The sequence below is a fragment of the Polypterus senegalus genome, chromosome 4 (assembly GCF_016835505.1).
Source record: "Polypterus senegalus isolate Bchr_013 chromosome 4, ASM1683550v1, whole genome shotgun sequence".
Lineage (NCBI taxonomy): Eukaryota > Metazoa > Chordata > Cladistia > Polypteriformes > Polypteridae > Polypterus > Polypterus senegalus.
In genome coordinates, this window is record NC_053157.1 from 100686927 (window position 1) to 100700674 (window position 13748).

General features: G+C 38.1%; 1 protein-coding gene across 15 annotated transcripts in view; it reads left to right on the top strand.

Moving 5' to 3' along the window:
* adgrl3.1 (adhesion G protein-coupled receptor L3.1) overlaps positions 1-13748 on the top strand; it is a 1314450-nt gene that overhangs the window by 375879 nt on the left and 924823 nt on the right. The gene's annotated exons all lie outside the window — the stretch shown is intronic.

The window sequence follows — 13748 nt, forward strand, 5'->3', positions numbered from 1 at the left end:
CTTCCCCTTAACCCCCACCCTCCCTTTTGCCTCCCCAGGTGAGGCTAAAACCCACTTCATGCAGTCCCAGTCCTCTGACATACCCAGAGACAGAGCACGCCCAAAGCACATCAAGCCCCCATGCAGTGGCGCTTTAAGGTTAAAAGATAGAGATATTTGTTACCAATATAGTCTTTAAAAGAGGAAAAAAAAAAAAAAGAAAAGAATTTTGCACTTAATATATATATATATATATACATATACACATATACATATATATATATATACATACATACATACATATAATCTTCATCAATTTTAGTGCATTAAGATGATATCCCCAGATAATAAACCCAGGTGATGGTGTTAAAGATGTGTCCAAAACAAGCATAACAAGTCTTAATGCAGTAATAGCAATAACAGCAAACCAAGGGTATGATATTGAACAGTCTCATTTAGGGTACACATGAAATAATTAGAAAAGAAAAAAAGAGGAGGAAAACGTAATTAAGCACAATAAAACACAAACATTTAGCGCCCTAGTAATACTAAGTAATGATAAGTAATAAGTAAGTAATAATAATATAAGAATATGAGAATATATGCTGATAAAAAAACCCGTATTTTAGAAACAAATAGATCAGACAGTAGATTATTAATCCTAGCTTTATCATTTACCGCCATGACTCACAATTATGTATCAGAATAGTCCCGGGATCAGCTTTCTTAACTCGTTTTCTGCCTCCTCCTTGCTAGCGAAAACATAGAAATGCCCCTGCCGATATTTAATAGTAGAATTACCAGAGCCAAAGAGAAAACTCGTAAATCCGGCCCACCTTAAATCCGTTCGCACCACTCTATCAGCGTCCTGTAAATGTGTCGATTAAGACAAGCAGCAAGCAGCCTGCTATTCCATCCCCCCACATTGTAGATGCCTACATTTTGTAACATTTATTACTAAAATATGAAAAAGTTTCTGTTTTAACAATGTGTTTACACAGATTACTGTAGAAACGGAACACACATGAAATGCATGTGTTCCAAATAACAATCTATTATTTCCACTCTAAAACTCCAGCAGTTCACTCCCAGATAATCAAACAAGGCATGAGCTGGGAGAAGTTTGTACACGTTCTTAGTAAGTGGGGTTTGGTGTCGGTGGAACAGCAGGCTGCTTGCTGCTTGTCTTAATCGGCACATTTACAGGACAAAAGATGCTGATGGAGAGGTGCAAATGGATTTAAGGTGGGCTGGATTTACAAGTTTTCTCATAGGCTCTGTTAATTCTACTGTTAGAATAAGGGGGCTGTGCAAAACTGCAGTAACTACAGGGGAATAAAATTGATGGGCCATAGCATGAAGTTATGAGAAAGAGCAGTGGAAGCTAGGTTAAGAAGTGAGGTGATGATTAGTGAGTAGCAGTATGGTTTCATGCCAAGAAATAGCACCACAGATGCAATGATTGCTCTGAGGATGTTGATGGAGAAGTTTAGTGAAGGCCAGAAGGAGTTGCATTGCATCTTTGTGAACCTGGAGAAAGCATATGACAGGGTGCCTCGAGAGGAGATGTGGTATTATATGAGGAAGTCGGGATTGGCAGAGAAGTACATAAGGGTTGTACAGAATATGTACAAGGGAAGTGTGACAGTGGTGAGGTCTGCGGTAGGAGCGACGGATGCATTCAACATGGAGGTGGGATTACATCAGGGATCAGCTTTGAGCCCTTTCTTATTTGCAATGGTGATGGACAGGTTGACAGACGAGATTAGACAGGAGTCCCTGTGGACTATGATGTTTGCCGATGACATTGGGATCTGTAGCGATAGTAGGGAGCAGGTTGAGGAGACCCTGGAGAGATGGAGTTATGATCTAGAGAGGAGAGGAATAAAGGTCAGTAGGAACAAGACAGAATACATGTGTGCAAATGAGAGGGAGGTCAGTGGAATGGTGAGGAAGCAGGGAGTAGAGCTGGTGTAGGTGGATGAGTTTAAATACTTGAGATCAACAGTACAGAGTAATGGGGATTGTGCAAGAGAGGTGAAGAAGAGAGTGCAGGCAGGTTGGAATGGGTGAAGAAGAGTGTCAGGAGTAATTTGTGACAGACTGGTATCAGCAACAGTAAAAGGGATGGCCTACAGGACAATAGTTAGACCAGCTATGTTATATGGGTTGCGGACAGTGGCACTGACCATAAAGCAGGAGACAGAGCAGGAGGTAGCAGAGTTAAAGATGCTAAGATTTGCACTGGGTGTGACGAGGATGGATAGGATTAGAAATGAGTACATTAGAAGGTTAGCTCAAGTTGGACGCTTGGGAAACAAAGTGAGAGAGGCGAGATTGCATTGGTTTGAAAATGTGCAGAGGAGAGATGCTGGGTATATTGGGAGAAGGATGCTAAGGATAGAGCTGCCAGGGAAGAGGAAAAGAGGGAGGCCTAAGCAAAGGTTTATGGATGTGGTGAGAGAGGACATGCAGGTGATGAGTGTAACAGAACAAGATGCAGAGGACAGAAAGATATGGAAGAAGATGATTTGCTGTGGCAACTCCTAAAGGGAGCAGCCGAAACAAGAAGAAGAAGATGGATATATACCCATGTATTGATTTAAAAACCAGCAGCAAAATTTTAAAGTCCATTCTGAAACTAGCTGGCCGCCAGTGTGAAGAGGTTAAAATTGGAGATACAGAGGCAAACTTTCTTGTTCCCACCAGAAAAGGAGCAGGAGCATCCTGAACCAACTGCAAACTTTGTGTCAGTGAATTGCTGATCCCAGAATACAAGTTGCAATAATGAGGCATTGAAAAGACAAAAGCATAAGTAGCTTTTTCAAGATCCCTAGGAGATAAAAAAGGCTTTAGCTAAAGACAAAGCTGGATAAAGCAACTCTTGAACAAAAGAATTAAGCTGTTTCTCATAAGAGATATTACTGTCAAAAATAACCCTAACATTCCAAATTTGAGGTTTACAAAAGTCCATGGATATGCCATGGAGTTCAACACCAATTTGAACTTTGGCTGCAGGACCAACTATCAGCACCTCCGTTTTATTATGATTGAGATCAAGAAAATTGTCCGCCATCCAGGATCTTAGTTCTTCAAGGCAGTTGAGCAACTGATTCATTACAGATTTCAGGTCAGGCCAGGTTGGGATTGTGCACTGGTACATTGCATTGTCGCACACACCACATGATGAAACAGCTCAGGATCCAGTCCTTCAGGCAGACACGTGGTCAGGTCCCACCCTCTGGAAATGACTATCTGTCTGTCACGGCCAGGTGTTATTTGGGCGTCCCCTTGGCCTGGTCCAGCCACTCAGGTTCTGAACAATGAGGATCCTGTGATCCAGATCACAATTGGGGAATCGCACCACATGGCCGTAGTGCTGTAACTTACACTTTCTCACAATGCAGGCAATGTGCCTCATTCGGGACTCCGTGAGCAAGCGCTCATTCAACACAAAGTCAAACAGTGATACCCAAAGATTCTCCTGAGAGACACAGTACTGAAAGAATCCAGTCTTCGTCTCAGGTCACTGGATAGAGTCCATGTCTCACAATCATACAGCAAGACAGGAAGCACCAGGATTCTAAAGACTTGGACCTTTGTCCTTTAGCATAGATATCGGGAGCACCACACACCCCTTTGCTCATGACCCTCCATGCCCTCCTGATCCATCTAATAACTTCACAGAAAGAGGAGACATGAATTTCACTTTGTATAACGTTAAACTGCATCTGGCCTTGCAAGCTGTCCTCAAACTTGCAGGGAAATCATGGGGGTTGGTGGTTGGACTGGCATTCCAGCAAAAATAAAAAAGTCCTTTCTGTTCTGCAGGAGTAGCTCTGCTGCAGCAGCACATAGAAAGGATGCTCACATTATGAAGGGAATGGGGGAAAGCCCTTGGGAGCCCATCCCCAGAAGAGTCAAAACCGTCTGAGAGCCAATGGGGTCAGGCCTGCTGGGGATCAGAACTGGTGTGGTGCTGAGGCACCTAATTTGAGGCCCATCTGGGTAGGCGCGAGGAACATCTTGTCTCTCTGGCATGATGATCATCATCTTCATTGCAGAGTTATTCACAGGAATATAAATCTGCATGTTATTAGCATAACAATGAAAAGAAACATTAAACTTCCTAAAAATGGCTCCTATAGAATGAAGATATATAGAAAATAAAATAGGACCCAAAATGGATCCCTGAGAAACATCACATTTAACAGGAGCAGTAGACAAAAAAGAAGAATTGAGTGCCACTGAAAAATGTCTACCAGTAAGAGATATGACCGGTACAAATCAAGAGGAACCTTTTGATCCCCACTAGAAGCTATAGCCGCAACAGCATGATCTCATGATCAATAGTGTCAAAAACTTCTAAAAGATCTAGAAGTCAATAATTAAACAAATGTCATTAAATAATTTTAGGACCATAGTCTTAACCCCATGATAACGCCTAAAGTCGGGTTGGTTGATCTCATATAAATTATTAGAGTTAAAATGATTTACACCCATACTAATAAAAACCATTTATAACTGCTAACAATAGTGGGCCCAGGACATAAAATGCCTCCAGTAAAAGTTGTCTTGGAACAACATCAACAGGGCAGAAAGTAGGTGTTAATATGTCAATAATACTTTTCAGCTGTGAAAGTAATACAACATCAAAGGAGTCCAAAACAGTATCACGATTGACAACAGGAAGTACATAGCCAGTTGGTACAATGCCAGAGAGACAGTATTGATTTTACTGACAAAAAATTAAACAAACTGCTCACATGAATGAATAGTACTAGTACAAACCCATCTTTGAATAGGGGTGAACTGCTGCATTAATTGCCTTAAATAAGACAGGAATGACAAATTGGAGAAACAGTCATGTTTATATTTCTTAACTGCCTCCTGGAAGTGAAACAGAGAAATCCTAAAATTCTGCGCAGATATTGTCAGCTTGTCTTTTTTCCATCAACGTTCAGCAATCCTACAGGCATGCTGCAGCTGCTGTGTGGTGTCATGAAACCATGGAACTGATCTTCACTTTTGGCAGTGGATTTTGAGGGGCAGACTAAAACCATTTTACAAGATGAATTAAAAGCTGAAACAGAGTTGTCAATACAATCACACTTGTGTTGTTGATCCAAACTAGTAAAATCAGATATAATCGAAGAATTTCAAATATGAGACCATCATGACACACAGCTAAAAATTATTAAATAATAATAATTATTATTATTAAAATTATTCTTCTCCACAGATTTTAATAAGGTTTCCAAAAAAGTGTTAAAAATAAAACTTGTTCAAAAACTAATTCGGATACAGTTTAGGAAAAATAGTCATTTATTGATTTGTTTGCCCCATCCACGCTTTAACGACTAAAAGCTGTATATGTGAAATGCAGTATGCCATGGCCACAACAATTGACGGTGGCAGCCTTGAGATTTACAAAATTCTACATTTTTTAATAAGTTTAAAGTTTTAGACAATAGTGATTAATTTGTAACAAGTCTGATATGGATAACAACATTAAACTAGTATTATAAACAGTTTTAAGACAACTTTCAGGGCAATATAAAAACTTCAGTTTTTTCTATCTATCTATCTATCTATCTATCTATCTATCTATCTATCTATCTATCTATCTATCTATCTATCTATCTAAAATTTTAACACATTTCTTTTTGTCACACAAAAATCCACGCACCCCTAGCCTTTGAAGCTTGGTCTTAGTCTTACTTGACAGCTTATGCCATGACACATATAATGCGGGCCCTCATTTTCATGAGTGTGGGATGGCACCATTGACATTGGGATTCAATTATTTTTCATGGCTGGCACTGATGTGGCAGCCCACATTACCTTACAGGCTATACGTGCCTCTGTGTTACTTGCAACATGTTCAGCTGACTGATGACAGTGCTGGTATGACACAAAATTGGCTTGAAGTCCCTCTCACAGCTGCCAGAAAGGCAGCAATGCGCCAAAAGTCACAGTTCAGATACAAAACCAGCTTTGCAAACTTGAGACCGCAACTGCTTCCTTTCAAAAGCATTTTGAAAACTAAATGCACAGCTTGGCATGCATTTAAGCCATATACCAGACAGGATAAGAAACTTGCTGATAGGTGATGATATGCAGATCCTCATCATTGTTCGTTTAAGATTATGACAGAATACAATAAACCCAGATTTTCTCTATTACTCAAGGAAAAGTTGTTATTTTAAAATGTACTACAAACAAACCAACATAAGACTGTGCTTCTCATTGAGCAAAAGTAATAACAAATTTTTATTTTTTGGTTAGCAATCATTTATTAAGACCCATTGTAGAATAATTAAGCAATAATTTTACTCTTTCATGCCAAAATTTTTACCAGTTTTTTGCTTTGAATGAATTAACTTTAAATCATCATTACAACATTACCACACAATGCTATTGATAATGTTCTGGTAATAAAGAGTTCTGCAGCAATCTCTTCCACGCCATACTATAATCTCCACTCCATGCCCCCCATACTGTAGGTACCTTCCTCTTTTCATATACCCAAACCTTTACAACTAGAAGACAAGTTACAGAAAAACACAAACTACAATCACAAACAAATATCATCCATCTTCCAGAACCTTGCAAGATAGCTGAGTGTGTAATAATTTTGCAAGTGTGTCTAATAGTGTAGATATCCTGAACAGAAGGCAACTGGGTACTGGAAATATTTTGGATGGCCTTCCCCACCCTCTCCAGTGAGTCAAGCACGTGTGCCCTACCAGGATGTGATGCTGCCACTGAAGATGGACTTCATTGTGCACTTGTTAGACATCTGAGGAAGTAAAGACATTGGCGAACTTGACAATAGTCGAAATATGCTCTTCCCACTTCAGGTCATAAGTGATGTTCACTCCAAGAAAATTAAAGCTGCCCACCCACTCCACAACATCCCCTCAAATACAGATGGTATTGTACCCTGCTTTCTTAAGTGACCTTTAGTTTTGCTAACATTAAGTGTAAGATTGATTTCCTGGGTCCAATGAGTCAGCAGGTAGCCCTATTTTAAGCTGTCTCAACATTGCTGGTGATCAGGCCTATGATGGCAGTGCCAAAGGGAAATTTAATATTGCTATTGTGTCTGTTCACATAGTCATACAAGTTGCTTAGCACACTATCCAGTGGAATACCTTTTTTTTATATATGGAGGGTCATCGTAGAGGTAGGGTTGCTGCTGATCTGCAAAGTTGTGATCTGTTGGTTAGGAAGTTAAAATTCTAGTGTAGTGGGTCTCTGTAAGTACAGTATGTTGGAGTTTGGCAAGCACCTTTGCTAGTACAAGATTTCTAAATGTTAAGCTATAAATTGGACTCTGGGGAGCTGATTTTAAATTATCCAGATGTGCTAGGATGGTATGGAGTGTAAGAGATAAGACTAATTGTTATAACAGTTGTGCATCTTGGAGCTGGTGAAAATAAATAACATTTTGTACTAACTTAAACCAGCTAATGCAACAATCAAATAATACAGAGTTAATGTTATAAAATGAGTGTCCACAAACATCATACAGATATGCATAAGCAGACATGTAAATTATAAGTACATGGAGGAGAGGATGGATGACCACTGAAATTGGCACTTGGGGCAGAAGAGGAATCAAATAAAACAAAAATGATCTGGATGGCAGAGAGGGCACTTCCCTTCATTTGCTATACTCAAACAAGTGCCACAGGAACTGATTTTTAAAAAACCCCTGTTTCTGGCATTAACAGCCCTGACAGTGACTCGATTGCTTTTAGTTAAGTGAACACTTGTATATTTTGAAACTTGAAACAGAAATGAGCATTGTGAAATTAATAATAGATACAGCCAATGATGCATTTGAATATATCTGAAAATACAAAATATGTTGCCTCTCAATTATAGGTAATGCAATTTCACATTTATGCAATTTGGAATTAAAGTATCAGTATTACAAGCTTTGTCATATTCTACTAAGTATTATTTTAAAACAGAAAGATTTGTTAATACAGAACCATGATAAAATTAATCTAAATTTAGTCAAAGCTAATTTTGCAAAAGTGAAATAGTACACAGTATACTTTATTGTCAAAGATAATGCAGTTTTGCTCAGTGAGTGTCCAGTTTTAAAAAGTGTCAAATTATCAATAGTGTACAACTTTTTAGATGTATTCCTGAGGACCAAGGCTACTATTGTAAACTAAAACAAAACTGAAAATTAAAACTTATTGAAAGAAAAGTATTTTCGTAAACTGAAATAATAAAAATCAGATAAACACTAAAACAACACAAAACGATTACAGCAGGAACCAAAATGATTAACTGAAATAAAGTAATAAATTTCTAAAATATTTTCTATTTCATGATCATTTCTCTGCGGTAGAATCCATTTTTGCATTTTTCATAAAATTACTGGCCTGCCCTATAGCTGGTAAAGTTCAGTATATAAATTTTCTCTGAGTGAGACAGCATTATCGATCAAAATGCATGGTGTTAGAGCAGTGTATGTTGTGTGCTGCACTGTCTAATAACCCTTAATGTTCACCTAAACAGTCATCGTAAATTAGCCTACAATGTACACCTGGGCAAAGGAAAAGAGAAGCTGAAATGCACAAACAATCATAGCACATATGCAAGTTCAGTTGCACATAATACAAGACAGCAAATAGTGATAGCATGTTTGCACAGGGCAACAGCTTAAGGAGCAAACTTGGTTAAACACTAAAAAATACAAAGAAGCACAAGTAAACCTATTTATTGAAATTGGTATGTCTTTAACACTATATGATATGCCATCGTACAGAAAATGTGTTTCTTCTCTTGACCCTGAATTTAACATGCAATGTACTGCACAAATAAATGCACTCCATGTACGTAAAATTGATACAGCTACAAATTATCAAACAAGCATGTAAAGTACCCGTGTAGACGGGTGATGTGAAAAGGGTCTGACAGCTTACTTTTTGGGAATCTCTGCATGCATTTACTATACACCAACAAACCAAGCTTATCATGCTTTGTTAAGTTTACATTGCATATGTATTCCGCACATGGGAGAAGATTTGGCATATGCCGTCAACCATACTCTAGATGAATGGGACATACCAGAGAAAAAGGTTATGATGATAGTAATACAAAATGGAGCAAGCAGAGTAAAAGCTTTACATATCTGTGGAAAGCACAGAGGTGAGGAAACTATTATATTTGACAACTGAGATACAGTTATATAAGGCTGTATATTACATTAACATTTTTTCTATTTTACTTTATGTGTGGAGAAATGTGTGCATTTTTAAGGTGAAGCAAAATAATCTGTTATATATGGCAAATCCTAGTAATTTTCTAGCAAAATTAACATAAGTGCTTGTTTAGAAAGAATACAAACAGAATGATAATTTTACATAACTATATACAGTAGACAACTAAAGGCACGATGGTGCAGTGGTAGCACTTGTGCCTCGCAGTAAGGAGGCCGTAAAGAGTAAGGAGCATTAAGGAGTGGGTTTCCTCTGGGTGCTTTGGTTTCCTCCCACAGTCCAAAGACATGCAGGTTAGGTGCATTGGCAATCCTAAATTGTCCCTAGTGGGTGTGTGTGTGCCCTGCGGTGGGCTGGCACCCTGCCCGGGGTTTGTTCCTGCCTTGCGCCCTGTACTGGCTGGGATTGGCTCCAGCAGACCCCGTGACCCTGTGTTAGGATATAGTGGATTGGATAATGGATGGATGGATGGATATAGACAACTACTGTATATATAGATTATATATAGACAATGGAAAGTTTTATTTTTATTCATTATAAATTGGCATGCTAAGTAAATATTTTAAACACTATTAAAAACTTTCATACTGTATATAAGGTAGAAATATATGTACAATGTTACTGAAATAATTTAAGGGAGTTTATGGAAAAACAGATAGAAAATGTGTTTTTCACAAAATTTTTGTTACCCTCATACTTACTGGAATATCTGTCACCCTTGCAAATAACACTGAGATTAAACATAAGAGGGCAAATGTGCACGTACCTCAACAAATATTTTGTATTAGAAAGCTGTTAATAGGAATGTGGAGCCTATGTGTTTTTTTCATTAGAACTTCAGAACAATCTAGACAAGAACAGGCCATTCAGCCCAACAAAGCTCGCCAATCCTATCTACTTAATTCTTCTAAAAAATCATCAAGTCTAGTTTTGAAAGTCCCTAAAGTCTTACCATCTACCATGCTGCTTGGTAGATTATTCCAAGTGTCTATGGATCTCTGTGTAAAGAAAAACTTCCTAATGTTTGTGCAAAATTAACCCTTAACAAGTTTTAACTGTGTCCCTGTGTTAATGAACTGATTTTAAAATAACAGTCACTGTACTGTACTAATTCCTTTCATAAATATAAACACTTCAGCCATATCACCTCTTAATCTTCATTTGCTTAAACTAAGAAAGTCTCACTCTATCTTCATAATTCATCCCTGTAGCCCTTATCTGGACCTTTTCTAGTGCTGCTATGTCTTTTTTGTAGTCTTGAGGCTATAACTGTACCCAGTAGTCCAGATGTGGCCTCACCAGTGCATTATAAAGCATGAGCATAACCTCCTTGAACTTATACTCCACACATTGTGCTATATAACCTAACTTCTATTTACCTTCTTAATGGCTTCTAAACAATGTCTTGAAGTTGATTAACTACAGTCTACCATGACTCCTAAATCCTTATCATAAGGTGTTCTCTCAATTTTCAGACCTCACATTGTGTATTCAAACCTAACATTTTTACTTTCTATGTGTAATACTTGCGTTGGGCTGGCAACCTGCCTGGGGTTTGTTTCCTGCTTTGCGCTCTGTGTTTGCTGGGAGTGGCTCCAGCAGACCCCCCGTGACCCTGTAGTTAGGATATAGCGGGTTGGATAATGGATGGATGGATGTGTAATGCTTTACATTTACTGACATTAAATTTCATCTGCCACAACAAGCCTGTCTGCTGTCCAAGTCTTCTGAAATGATTTAGTGGATTCCAAATTACCTGCCAATCCACATATCTTGGTATTATCAGCAAACTTAAGCAGCTTGTTATTTATATTCCTATCTAAATTATTTAAATATGTATTAAAAATAGCAGCAGCCCTAGCACTGACCCCTTTGGGACACCACTCTTAATATCAGCCAATTCTGATAAAGTTCCTTGCACCATCACCCTCTGCTTCCTGTGTCTGAGCCAATTCTGCACCCATCTGTAAACATCACTCTGAACTCCCACTTCTTTTAGTTTGATGCCCAACCTCTCGTGTGGCACTTTAAGCAAATGCTTTCTGAAAGTCAAGATAAATAATATCATATGCTTCACTTTGATTATATCCTTTTATTGCTTCCTCATAGAATTCCAGCATGTGAGTAAAACATGACCTCCCTCTTCTGAACCCATGCTGATTGTTCAGATAAACTCCTGTACTTGCCATATGCTGCTCAACCTTATGCTTAATAATTCCTTATGATGCATGTTAAGCTCACTGACCTATAGTTGCTTGGATCTGCCCAGTCACCCTTTTTATATAATGGGATGATATTTGCCATTTTCCGGTCCTCGACAGTGTGCAGTGACTTCGTAAATATATGTGTCAAGGTGTTATATATGTACTCACTAGCCTCCTTAAGAACTTAAAGGTAAATATTAGTTGATCCTGGTGATTTGTTACATTTCAGCCTATTTAATCTGAGCATTATTTCCAAATCCTCCAGTACCTCCTTAGTAGTCTCATTTACTGCTGGGAGGTTATCCACTTGCTCACTTGTGAAGACCTCAAAAAAAGCAAGTTTAGAGCATCTGCTATTTCACTGTCTATATCTTTTAATTCCCATTTACTATGCCTGATGCACTTCTACTCCTCCTTGACTATTGTTTTACTACTAAAATACTGAAGGAATCTCTTAGGTTCATCTTTTGCCTAATCTGCTATATTCCTCTCAAACTGTCTTTTAGCCTCCCTAATTCTGTTCTTAATGGTTGCCCTCATGTTCTAATACACCTTATGATTCACTTTGGAGTTATCAGTCTTATATGCCTTAAACAGCTGTTTTTTGTGTTACAGATTCTTTTTTAAATCTTTATTAATCCATGGCAGTTTTTTAAAATTTCCTATTCCAGTTTTAGGTATGTACTTGTCCTGCATTGCATGTAAAACATTGTTAAACCTGTTCCATTGCTCCTTGACTGTCTCCACACTTAAATGCTTATCCCAGTCTCTCCTCCTTAGACTTTGCTGCATCTCCTCAAAATTTGCTCTACCAAAGTTAAACTTAACAATTTTAATCTTTGTATCTGCACTCTTACAAATCAATGAGACTTGTATTATATTATGGTCACTTGACCCTAGTGGTTCAATCACCTCTACATCCTCAATTCTATTCTGATTATTACAAAATACTAAATCCAGACAAGCTTCACTGCACGTTGGTGCTTAACATACTTTGTTAAAAACTAATTACTTTTAAAAACCCCTCTTCTTGTGCTCGACCATTTGCAAGGTTATCCCAGTTAATATTTGACTAATTAAAGTTCCCCATGACTATAATATCTCCATGTAAATTTTTTAATATTACTAAAAAGATGTGTTTTGAAATTACTGTCTGCATTGGGTGGTCTATAACACACTTCTAGAACAAGGCCTTTTTCCATAATGCTTTCTTGGTGAAGCCATATGCCCCAGTAACGTGGAGCTCATTGTCCAGCTGAAGAGGGCTTTTGGTTAAATTTTGTTTGACATAAACGGCAACCCCATCTTCTTTTCTGTTCTGTCTATTATTCCTAAAAAATGTGTGTCTCTCTATGTTATACTCATCCCCATCTTTCTTATTTAGCTAAGTTTCCGTTATTGCTATGATGTCATAGTTATACTCTGTTACATACAACTCCAACTGCTGTCTATTTGTATGTTCAGTAACGAGTTAAATTTATATTGATCTCGATTGACATTCCTGTTGCTGGTAATTACCAGTAGAATCTTAGTGGGTGGGATTTTAGAGGGGAAAAAGGAAATTCTTAAAAAAGGCATTTTGTCCTGTTAATGAGAGAACTCAATGAGAAACTGACACAATTTTACAGTTATTTTAAAACTAGTTGAGAATTATTTGTCAATGTCTGTGTGTCATCAGTCGATATTATACCAACTCACTTGCCTTATTTTTGATAATTCTAGCATTAAGGAAAACTATTTTAATCTGTTACTCCTTCTATATTTAAATGTTTTGGTTAGAATTTTATTACTATACATTTTTATTTCCACACTATTATTTGTTTATCCATGTATACAGTAGTTCTAAACCTGGCCTGGTGTAAATTCCCTGCCCCCCAATTCCCTAGTTTAAATAATCCTTGTCTAGCCTACTCATATGCTTTCCCAATACGTTGGTGCCCCTCAGGTTCGGATGTAACCTGTAGTGGTTGGTCCCATCTGTTCCAAAAGTTGTCCCAAAGCCCCATAAATCTATACCCTTCTACCCTGCAGCAAGATTTGAGCCACACGTTAAGCCTTCTAATCTCCTCAGTCTTACCTGGCGCGAGGCACAGGTAGAACTTCAGAGAAAACCACCTTATCAGTTCTTCTCCACAACCTGGCACCTAACTCTTTGAATTTGGATCGCAGAACTGACAGAATATCATTATGTATGTCATTTATTCTATTTTGGACAATACTAACTGGATCCACCCTGCTGTATCCACTCTCCCAGGTAAGTCCCCAACCAGTGCACCTGGAAGGCAACACACCATGCAAGACTCTCTGTCTCTGGAGCAAA